Source organism: Aptenodytes patagonicus, chromosome 7 (genome assembly GCF_965638725.1).
Source record: "Aptenodytes patagonicus chromosome 7, bAptPat1.pri.cur, whole genome shotgun sequence".
Taxonomy (NCBI): domain Eukaryota; kingdom Metazoa; phylum Chordata; class Aves; order Sphenisciformes; family Spheniscidae; genus Aptenodytes; species Aptenodytes patagonicus.
Genome location: NC_134955.1, coordinates 28,966,083 through 28,978,200, shown reverse-complemented (window position 1 = coordinate 28,978,200; position 12,118 = coordinate 28,966,083). Strand labels below are relative to the sequence as shown.

Below are 12,118 nucleotides of genomic sequence, written 5' to 3'. Positions count from 1 at the left end.
GTGGCTTTACATTATGTCCTTTGTATAGGGAAGGGCTCTACAGTATGTCAAGGATTTTATAGTGAAGTAAGGGCGGTAAGGGCTGGGACCAGGAAAGGTGACTGAGTGTACTTGAAAACGTTTCAATGCTTAAGAAAGTATGTGTTCGTATTGTTGTTGTGATATTTTTTATAAATATTCAGTTCAGAGCTGTTTTAGGGAGGAATCCTGAAACACTCCAAGGCTCTTCTCCTTTCCTCCTGTATTTCTGTCTTCCCCCAAGATTCAAACAATCTTCACCTTTTTTCACGCTATGTTTTAGGGTTACTGTCGTCTTCTGTTTTCTAGCTCCTTTTTTCCCACTCATGGACTCTCCCTTATCCGTTCTAGGATTTGAATTTTTTTTTTCTTTCATTCCTTCTTTTCCGCCTTTCTTTCCCTTCAGCCCCAAGTGCTTTCCTCATTGCAAGTGTAATTCTACCTTTAATTACTCCCCTCCATGAAATCTCCCTTCTCTCTTGCCTCCTAATGCACATTGACTCTCATATCCTTCTACTTCCCCTCACTGTTGTGTACACTCTTCCCTACCTTCCCATCTTCCCCCCCACTCCTTCCTTGAAATTTTCTTTCCCCTCTTTGTTCCTGTCTGTATCCTGGTGAGTGTCCCTCCCTGCCTTCCTCTCTCTCCATCCTCTTCCTTGCTCGCTTGCAACTCCCCTGGCCCCCAGCTTTCCCTTGCTGCCAATGCCCCCCTCCAGCCCAAATGTCTTCATATCTCCTTCTCCTTGTGGAAAGACAGCCTTGGGATAGCCTGTGAGAGGGACAAGCCTGAAAAGAAGCACTTACAATGAGAACTTGAGAAGAACAAGCCACAGGGAAAGCTGAAGAGGAAGCGAAGTGTGTAGGAAGAAAGTAAAGGAAGGGAAATGAGACCAGGAAGGCAAAACCAGAGAGAAGAACTAAGAGTCATGAAAACACTCGGACACGGTAGGGGGAGAGAGAGACAAAAAAAAAACCAGCTGGAAAATGCAGTAGAAAAGATAAGGGTGTTCCTAGTTATCTGGCGCTGTGGCAATGAGTCAGAATCACTGAGTTTCCGATCTCCTATTCAAATGTAAACAAATATTTGTTCATCTGTATTGCAGTGGTGCCCAAAGGGTGCCAATCAGCCCACAGCACGGTAGGGTTATTCGCACACAAGAGACCTTGCAACGCCGGCAGCACTTTTGCTGCAACGCAAAGGCAAAGAGCAGGGAGGAAGGTACAGCACACCTGCAAAGCTGTCAGGTGGGTGTCAGGCAGGGGGGTTAATAACTGGTTGGGTTTTTTAGGTTTTTTTCCACCAAACCTGAAATACATGAAGGTGCTTGCCCACAGATGAGCCAGGATCACCCTTCTGGCAGGACAGCCTGGCCCTCACCAGCTCTGGTACTCCTCTTTGGCCTGAAGAGATGTCCAGCAGCTAGATATTCTGCTCCTCTGTCCTTTGCTTCCCATAACTGAACCCTACATGCTCCCAATAACTCTTACCTCGTGTATTCAGGAAAGTCTGACCCCTGTTTAGGTACGTGAACTAGAGAGAAGTGCTAGACTGACCCTCGTTAAAAATTACCGTATTCTCGGACAGTGAAGTCTGTAAGATCTATCCATTTTGCTCTTCCCTTTGGACCCATAACCGCATGAAAAGAAATAATTATAATAAAGAGTGATTACCTTTTCTAGGTATGTCTTGCCTATATCTGGCCATATGTCAATGTGAGACTGCCTCACCCTTTATATTTGTCAGGAGAAGCTAAGTAAAGGTTGTATTAACTGCTATTTGCCCCAGTCCTGTGGTATGCAGCCAGTGTGAAATTCAAAGGCAATTTAGAATGCTGTCACCAGTCCTACTGATGGTATTTTGCACTCCCTTTATTTAGTACAAAGCAAATCATACCCCAGGTGCTTAATTTTCTTCTAAAAAAAATTAAGACATTAAACATATTTGCTTTTCAGCTTGCAAACACTCCATCCCTCTGATGCAGTGGTTCTGACTTCCTGGGGACTGCCTGTCTAGAAATGTTTGTGCAGAGCTGCTTACTGTACAAATACACCTTTAGGATCCACTCTTAGCAAGTACTCCCCGTTTAAATCCACGTAAGTTGGCCGTGAAGCAGAAGGGTCACTGAATATACTTTGGTCCTTGCAATCACTTTCTGAAGGGCAGAAAGTTTCCTCAGGCAGCAAAAATATGTTCGCTCCATCAGCAAGACAGCACGGATTGAGGCTGTTGGCACTTAATGTATGTAAATTGTCAGGAATCCCAAGTCACCCATCCAAACCAGCTCCTCTGAAGGCAATGCACTGCGCCCCATCTCTCTCAAATCCGCCACAAGCCTTGACCAACTCTTGTTGGCTATTTCTGGCATGAACTAGTGAAACCCTTACAGAGTTTTTAGTACTGGAAGGGATCACACCATTTGTAATGCTGTATTTCAAACATGTGGCAGATTACAGGAAAACAAGCTGCAAGAAAAGCGATCTATGTTCAGATCTTCTCTTTTTCAGTGGCTTGCTGGTGGTGTGCTAGCCAAATCACTGGATTTCTCTGCCTACTCTTCCTTATGCAAACAAGGGGAAGTCATTATTATAACATCTAGGGATGCAAATTACTGTGTCAATGATTACTGTTTGTTCTCAAAATACATTCCATTTCCCTTTATCCCATTTACAACACTGGATTAGTCACTTCCAATGTTATAGAATCATAACCATTCATTCCTTCGGATGAAGTACTAGTTTCCCTAAAAAGAAAAGCGACTTTTAGAGATGGGCCGCTATTTAACACAAGGTTATGCGGGATCAAGTTGCTTAGATACTGGGGTGATGGAGGCTATTAAGTATAGAGGTGACCAATAAACAGCACTAAAAAGGGTATAATATATTGAGGATATAGCAAACGCTTGCCTAATGTAATATCTGATGGCTAATGAGGATTTGTAACTCATCTGTAAGAACAGCTTTACTTTCTTGCAATGATACTGATTGCATCAGGAATTTCATAGTAGTGCAGAACAGTCCATAAATTAAAATCATTAGGCTGATGGGATACACAATTACTAGCACACATCAGTGTGCTTCCTTGAACGTAGATTTTACAAAGTAGGAAATATCTTCAAGAATTTACCTACATCGTCGTGTTTTTGCAAAGGAGTTTTTCACTGCTACGTGTGTATTAGTGCCAACTTCTCCCTTGCTGAATTTGGGATTGTAAAAATGTCTCTGATCTCTGAGTATATATTGTCCTAGCGAGGGAGGAAAATGTTTTATTGAAGCTTGCTGGAATTTTGAATGAGCTTTAATCACTGAGATACTGGAGACAATTACTCGGGCTATGGCTACACACAAAATTGCAGCGATTGAACTGAAGACTGGAAACTGATAAAGCAGTTCAAGCCTGTATAAAAATACCTTTCTCAGCTTAGGTCAGTGTGGGCTCTGTAACACCCTTCTTTGCAGGTAAGGAGGAAGTAACATCTTGGTTCTTAGAAGGTTTTGACACCATTCCACATGGCATTCTCCTAAGCAAACAAAGCAAATATAGTTTAGATGAAATCCTCATAAAGTAGACACATGGCTGGTGAAAATAATAGCTTTAAAACCCAGTTTTCCATTGTTCTCTGTCAGACTTAGAGGAATTTTCAAACGGGGTCCTTCCAACATCTGTGTGGAATCCATTTTATGCAGTATTTTCATTAACAACCTGTGACGAGGGAATAAAGAGTACTCATAAAATCTGCAGACATCATCTAGCTGGGAGAGGATGCAAACAGTTTGGCGGATGGACTGAGAATTCAAAATGATCTTCCTAAATTGGAGAAAATCAACGACTCAGTAAAGAAAAGTGCAAAGTGCTACACTTAAGAGGAGGAAATCAAAAGCACAAAGAGAAAATGGGGAATAAGTGGCCAGGCGGCAGTACTGCAGAAAGGCAGCTCGGGGTGTGAGCCATGAACTGAAGAGGAGTCAACAGTATGATGCTGTTCCAACAAAAAGGCAGCGCTAATGCAGGGTGTTGGGTGCACGACACAGCAGGTGACCAGTTTGCTCTTCCTGGCACAGGGAAGGCCGGACACAAACTGAAGGCTTCACAGCCAAGCAGCAAACCTGGGAAGAGGCTTTGAAAGCACGTCCCGTGAAGAAAGATTAAGAAGGTGTGTTTAAGAAGGGCAAGACTAGAGAATGATGTGGTAACTGTTGGCTTGTAAAGGTGAAATGTTCTCACTGATCGCTGGGAGCTGGACAAGAAGATATTTCTGCTTCAAAACAGAGACCCTGGGAAGGTATGAAAACCTCTGCCATTTAGGCATGAGGGAATGAAGTCGTGGAGCTACCGAGGTGGCCATGCTCAGTGTCCTTCAACATGTCGTGACCAGCTTCCTCCAGGGATGCTGTAGGTATGCCCAGGCCTGCCAGTGGGCGGTGAATGTAGGATGCAGATGGAAACAAGCTCAAGGCATCTGCACAGGGTGGCCACAGCTGAACTGTGCCACCTCAGAAATGAAGACAAGATGATTTATTTTGCTGTAAACCCCCAAGATGCCAACTTTCAGTTTGACAGTGAAAGCAGAGCAACTTCCTCCTACCTATCAAGTTGCAGAGAAACCCTATGGCAGCCGGTGGAAAAAGGCCATGAATTATGTCCCTGGCCTCTTCTGTTGAGCCGTTTCTGAACACCTTGGTGATGAGATCCCAGGAGGCTTCCAGGAGGCAATATAAAGTGCCTAAGCCCTTGCCAGTGCAGGCAGTCTCTGCTTGTCAGCTGTGTCTTGCCTACATCCATGTGGACGTTCTGCCTTTCAGTAGCTGCTAGTGTCTGTTGTGATTTAACTGGGGAAAAAATTGGCAATATTTTCCTCTGCATTTTCAATTCTCCCTAGAGCTGGCAGCAGTTTCTTTGAATCCTGGAGCTTTGAATTTCATTGAGGAAACAAAACAACCAAAACTACAGAACAATCCTGGAACCCACTGAGTTTTTCACCTGTTTCTCAACCAGGAGAAGGAAAGCACAGCCAATGGCGAGTGGCAAACATGGGTCTGCTAACCTCCACCGGCCAAATTTAGTGACTAATGTCGCCTTTCTTTTGGATGAAATGGGATTAGCAGGTGTATATTGGTCTTGAAAATCAATCAAGAAACCTAGGGTTCTAGTAAAAGTTGGGAAGTTGGGAAGCTCTATGGAGATCCATCATTACTTAGGAAGCTGTATCCTCTGCAGTAGACCTGTAGCTGGAAGGATGCAACAGAACTGAACTATCCTGTTTGCTGTGGAGTGGAGGGGAGAGCAAATAACACCACAGAGGAGCACGTGGCTCAGCGGACAGAGGGCTGGATGGGCAGGTAAGCGGGAGCTGGGAGCAATCGGACTTGCTGCGTGACACTGGGGAAACTGTTTCACCTGTCCCTGTGCCACAACATCTCCAACTATAAAATGAGATAATGAGCCTGGCTTTCCCTTATAAATAACTTCAACTAACTTTCCTTATGAATGACTTTCTTTATAAATAACTTGCCTTATAAATAGCTTGCATGGCAAATACTACATAGGACATAACAGACTCTGTGGCATTTTTTGTAATAAACACATTTCAGAACCCAAATAGCTCAGTAAAACAGTTGCAGATGCTATTTTTCTTAAGGGAAACATGTGCTTTCAAAATGTGTTGTTAGTATAAAAAAAACAATTCATTGGGCTGGTTTAAATGTATTAGCTAGCATCTAACCTGCAGTAATTTAATTGCAAAATTAAAACAATTAGCAAGGTAGCCCTCAACGTTTGTGATACTACATCTATTTTACACAGAAATTGATAGTATCTGAAACACCCTATAAAATAAACAAAATATTCACTAACTAAAGACAGGGGGTTCTTTGCAGACCTGTTGGTTTAGAGTTAAAACAAATAACTTTACCCATTAGTCACAAAGTGTCTGCTTACTTGGGCTGGACGCCAGTCCATGCCAGCACTCACTGGATCAAAACCACATGCTACAGCCCGGTGTAGCAGAGATCCCCCAAGTGACAGTGACTAAAGGTGCAAAGAGGTGTCTTGTGATACCAATTCATGTGCACGGAGGATAAGATCCACATCTTCCAACAGTTAAGCAGATAAACAAGGCGAGAGCACAGACTGAGCTCGTTCACCCAGGAAATTGCTTAGCTTAAAAGACCCCGTCCACCCTCATTTCTTGAAACGTTCTTGCAGGTAAGTGGCTTCTCATACGGTGAAGCTTCCCCTCTACTTGCAGGTTGAAATTTATGCACTGGCCAATGCTTGTTGGTGGCCCCAACATGCTGCGACTTGTTGGAGAAGATAAAAAACATTGGATGTTTTTCTTTCTGCCCATGCCCAGACAATGGTGATTATTTGAGGAACATTTGAATTGGCATTGGCCACTCGGCGCCTCTTTGCAGGATGGCTGCTTTGGGTTTCATCCTGACTTCGGCTGAGGCTTCAGAAGCCAAGTTCACGCCAGGGCTGGTGGGCCTGGGGCTTTGTTCCCATTGTCTTCCAGGAACCGCTCTTCACTTCTGAGGATTATCGAGTGCCGAGGTTGCCGGCTGAGCTGGTTTCTGGTGGAGCAGGCAGAGCAGATGAACTTGACCTGGTTAGCAGGAACATGCTGATCTCGTCAAATATTTCTGACAAAGTACCAATGGTTTCGATTCAGTTAGGGTCAAAAAAACTTCACTTCCACAAGGTGAAAATGCCTCATTTAAATTGTCTTAAGAAGGCAACTGTGAAGTTCAGTTCTCCAGCCTTGTCAATACAAGAGTCTTCAACCAGACTGCTGCTGGGCCTCCTGGCACCACCCTACCAATGGGACTATTTCTCTGTACAGGCAGTTTGTGAAACTCGGCTTAGCCCTTTCACAACACCCTCTTAGCACTTTCCAAGAGCCATTTAGCACTTAGCACAGCAAGCAATATGTGGCCAAGGAGACCGAATAGAAGAGGGATATATTAGCGCCAACTGCTGTTTGAGGGAATTTGCTTATTAAAGCAGATGATAGTATCAGAAACAGTAATCAAGTACTGTGGCAGACAGAAAAAAACCCTTCCAGGGCTAAATATGTCCAGACTCTGGTTCTGAGTACTTTTTAACCAAATCAAAATCCACAGTCGCTAGAAGCTCAGTAGAATCTACATCTTTATTCAATATATAATTTGTTTGAACTTAGTTGCCATCTCTTGAAAAACTGGCCAGTCATCCAGATATTTCCCCCTTTAAATAAGCATGCGCTACGTGTAGAGAGAGAAAATGCCTGTGGAATATCTGGTAAAAGGGATAAGATGTTTGGTGAACTGTTCCGGGATAAGCTGCTCCTGAGCAGCTTCCTGGTTCTTTCTTTCACACCGTCAGCTCACGTGTCCATGATTTGTACTTCAGACTGAAGTCTCCTGTGTCTGATACTCCGCTTGCTGCACTTCGCTGCAGTCTCGGCAGTGCCTTGTGGCTGGGAGAGCCCTGCCATGGAGGGCTCCATGGAGCAGACAGCTCAGCCCTGGCGTGCCTTTTATAATCCTTTATATCTTTGTGCTTTAAGTCCACAGACAATTTTCTGTGTAGTTTCCTACCAAATGCAATACACAATCAGCATGCTCACCTTCGCTGGCACATTTTGAACCCCTTTTTCTAGCAGATCTTTCATAAGCTAGCATCCCTTTATAGATTTTCCACTGATTTCCACTCCCGTTTCTGTGGATGTACCTTCCTCTGTGTGACCTGGAGACAGCTCGGCAGCCCAAGGCAGCCTAAGGAGCCGCTTCTATGCAGAAACCGCGTGTCCTAGAGTGTGCTGAGCCAACATCAAAGATAAAACATTAAAGATACTGACACAGCAATTGCACTGGTGATCAGCTCTTGCACGTGTGAAGAATCTGTAAGGATGTCCTTATGCACCTCCTCCTTTTATCCATCTGATTAAGGTGGTCTGCTACCGTTTACATCACTTTGCCAAATGTATTTGTATTTGCCAGTTCAGTCCGCTGTCACCCAGAACATTAACGTCTGTAAAAGTTTCCATGTTCTTATAATTATCCACTACCTGTTACAAGTTTGATCACTTCTTGAATATAGAGTTTTCCCTTTAGCCAAGCGCTATGAACCCCTTATAAATCCTAGTTTTTACAAGGGCGGGGAGCTAGCCTGGGTTAACTCTGCACTTATCTTTGTTTCCTAGCTTTGTTTGGATTTTGTTTTAAATACTAGGTGGTTTTGCCAAAGGTAGGTGTTTGATGCAATTCAGAACATGAGTCAAAAGGCTGCAAAAGTGGAAAGAATGAATTCCTCGGTTATCCCATCCTTCTGCACTGCAACCCCAGGCTCCTGCAGGGAACAGATGACATGACACCATCGACATACTGGCGCACAGTGAGCAGGAGCGCTTCTCGCTGCATGGCCACCTTGCCACCAGGGCAGTGGAGACAGACCGGAGCCAGCTGCCAGCTAGCAACTCCTACCACTATAGCCATGGCTACTGGGGGTTCAGTGCCCAGGTCTTTCCCCAGCCTCTCAGCGAGTTTGTAGTTGGCATGAAACGTCACACTGCTCACAACATACCGGTTAGTAGCCAAGCTGTCAGTGAAAACCGGCCCTGCCGTATGGACCGCTGTTACGTCTGAGTTAGAGTCAGCTTTCTTCAGTAGGAACCACAAAGCCACAGCCAGCCCGGACAGCTGATCTACATCCTCAGTTATCTCTTCCTTCAAGATCTTCCTCCGTACTTACATCTTGGACCCGTCTTTGCATTCGGACGAGGCCGGTGCTCGTACATCAGTGCAGTGATACAAAGATGTATAGCAGCCCCTATGCAAAGACCTCTTGCTATGGGAGGCAGCTTTAGGATCGCCTCTGTCCTACGTTCCCCCAAGGAAAATTCCCCTCTTGGATGGCTTAGTAAAACCAGTACATTTTGAGCTGGAGATGAAGAGTTGGTCTCTAAGCCCGAGCAAGCTTTTGAGGACATCTCTACCGTTACTTTGCTTTGAGATGCAGGGAAGGAGGTCCCTGGGGGAAGCATCTCTCTGCTGAAATGGCCAACCTGGGACAAGGGTTGTGGCAGGTTTAATCCCGGCTCTTCAGCTCCGAGGTGCTGAGCTCAAACATTTCGGGCAGTTAGAGGAAGCCCGCTCTTCCCAGCCTTATGCAGGCGGCGCATCTTTACGTGGCCGATCCTTTCCTCTTGAAAAAAAAATGGTAACCGACCCCCTTCTTTATCCTAGGAGCCAACAGCGAGGGCGGCGGGGCCGGGGCTCATGGCGGCGGCCGCGGGTCCTCCCTCCTCCGCCGTGGCCGCGGCGGCGGCGCCCCCTGGCGGCCGTGCCGGGTGCGGGCGGCCCCGCGCTGCCGGTGCTGCCCGGGCCCGCCCGGCGCCGCCTCCCCCCACCAAGTTTGTCAGCACCTCCTCGGTGCTGAATAAAATGACGTTAAATACCAGCAGGTTTTACTGTAAATTGCGCAAACTTTAAAAAAAAATCACCAATATCGTTTGGGGACGTGAAATACATTGGAGGAGGGAATATTTAGCTTTCCTATTACATCCAGGGAAGTGGTTCCTTCGTGCAGGTTTATTTACCGAAACGACCTCGGCGGTGGCAAGGTGGCTTGGCTCAGCGCCCACGGCGCGGGCACGGACACGGACACGGGCACGGGCACGGGCACGGACACGGACACGGCACTGACGCGGACACGGGCACGGACACGGCACTGACGCGGACACGGCAGGGCCGCCCGCCCGCCGCCAGGGGGCAGCGCCGCCGCGGGCCGGGCCGGGCCGGGCGTTGCGCGCGCGGCGCCTCGTCAGCGTCAGGGAGTGCGGGGCGGGGGCGGCGCCTCGTTTCATGGCGGCCCGGGGGCTGAGGGAGCCGGCGGGGGGAGGCGGCCGGCTCCGCGGCCGGCTGCGGAGGGGCGGGCGGGGGGGGGGGGGGGAGACGGCCCCCGGCGGGCGAGGCGGGAGGGGAAGGCGTGTCGGCGGTGCTCCCGGCCCGGAGGCCTCTTGGCAGGGGTCAGGCCTCTGGGCCGTGAGCGGCGCCGCGGTCCGCCCGGCGACCCGCCCGGCGGCGTGCGCCGTCCCCGCTCGCTCTCTGTAATACTTCCACCCACCGTAATGTAAATATTTGGCGGTGAGGTGGGAGGGGCCTGGGTTTGCCCGTTCCCCGATTTGCACCCCTGGGGCAGGGAGAACAGGTGCCTGGTGCAGAGGTAGGCGAGTGCGGCAAGCCAAGATGGATCCAGCCTTCCCCCACCCGTACGCCCGGTCCTGTGAGCTGAGCCTGGCCCCGTTTCCTCTCCAGTGGTTGCCTCTGCCAGCATAAGGAGAGCAGCACCATCTGTCTTCTGCTTTCCTTTTTGCAAAACCTGCATGCTTCACAAATTGCCAGCATTCACCCTATAAATAGCGTTCCATACAGCGTAACTTGCTTTTTTTTTTCTTCTTCCACTGCTCCATTGCTGTTTTCTCCACTGAAGAGCAGCAAAGAATGAGTGGAGTTGGGGTCCAAGAGAGAAGATCAGATCACTTCAAAAGGGAGGAGGGAGAGAGCGAAAATACAACTTCTCAGCTCTCCTCCCGGTTTTTCATGTAAAAAGGGTAATAGCTGTAGGATATGCAAGGCTCTGGCCCACATGCTTCACCAACACAGGAGGTGGCAGGTTTCAGGACTAGAGCAGCCATCAGTAGGTTCCAGCACGGCAAGTTCTGTGTTCCTTTGATTAAGAGATTGGGTGCAAAGGGCCAACCAGCCAGTCAATTTTGGGGAAAAAATCCAGAAACAAAAAGGAATCGAAGCAATCCATTCCTTTTGAAGATAAAGGTGAGGTGGCACAAATGTCATCCAAATTGCTGAGCATCTCTGTATTGCCAGTGTTACATTCACAGGTCAAATACAGTGTGAAGGCAATGTGAAAATCTGACTGCCAAGGCATCTGGGCTGTGTCAGAAAGACTTGCTGCTCTCTGCTTTCTTGGAGCTAAAAGAAAATTCAGTAAGTTGCTGAGTTGAATGCTTCATCCTCCTCCCTCACAAGCTTCTGGAGGTGACAGATGTTTCCTCAGGGCCTGTTATTTTAGACACCTCCGTGATTTATATATCTCTGCAAGCTTGGTGGGTGGAATTGGATGTCACAGACGAGCTGAAAATAACTCGTATACTCAGACTGATGTCTACTGGCCCATGAAGAAAAACTCCGAGATCAAATTGAATCACGTTATATGTGCGTGGCAGATGCATTGAGATGTACAGATGGAGCAATGGTGGGTTAAAGTGAAGTTGAAATGTTCTGTGGAGAGCGCTGGCAAGGACTCTGCAATAACATTGTGCACAGCAGAACCACCCTGGCTTAGCCCTCGCGATTGTTTTGCTAAGATCTGCAGTAGCATACAGAGGAAAAATTCATATTTAGAACAATATGTAATCCCCTGTGTGATCATGACGTAGAACTGGACAGAATGCCTTTGGCCTCTACATGAGAGGTTCAGGAAGACAACCCGGACAGCTGACCTTGCAGAGCTGCGCTTGGGTGTGCCTGAAGCAAGGCCAAGGGGCTTCAAACTTGCTTCAGGGTCCTTCTCACTAGAAGCAATACTTGGTGGGAAAACACTGCTGTGGGACCTTGGAGTCTCAAGCCGTTAATGCCTTGTCAGGTATTTTGGGATAGTCTGGTGGAAGAGGCAGACAAATAAGTATGCTACCTCCACACATGCCCAGCACTCCAAAAATATAAATCGGGGGACAGTATATTTATGGCACATAGGCAGGTGCTGGGCTGAAAGCACAGTGTCAGGGCTAAGATGTAAGGGAATATTCTCAGGTGAACTTCTCAAAAGCTGTCTCTGCTTCTCTCCATGTGTAGAGCCCAGGGAGTTTCACCCAGCCATTCATTAAGTTTTCCCCGAGTGCAGCCTGGCTTCCCTTGGGTACAGCTCAGAACCAGCGTTCTCTGGGAGACGATAATATTTTCCAAGGCTGGGCCATTCGTCCATGCCAGCCTCTAGAAGATATGGAGAAGCTGTGCAGAAAGGGCCTGGGCACACTCGGCCACACCCTGTAGCCAGCGATAGGACGTTTACAGCCTGCCAAGGTAAACTGCGGGAGCGGTA

General features: G+C 47.5%; 1 protein-coding gene across 1 annotated transcript in view; it reads left to right on the top strand.

Moving 5' to 3' along the window:
- The first annotated feature begins 5,340 nt into the window (after nt 1-5,340).
- CREB3L1 (cAMP responsive element binding protein 3 like 1) overlaps nt 5,341-12,118 on the top strand; it is a 69,467-nt gene continuing 62,689 nt past the window's right edge. Inside the window, exon 1 of the mRNA XM_076344564.1 lies at nt 5,341-5,358. The gene's annotated coding sequence lies outside the window, so the exon portion shown is untranslated. The remainder of the gene's footprint in view (nt 5,359-12,118) is intronic.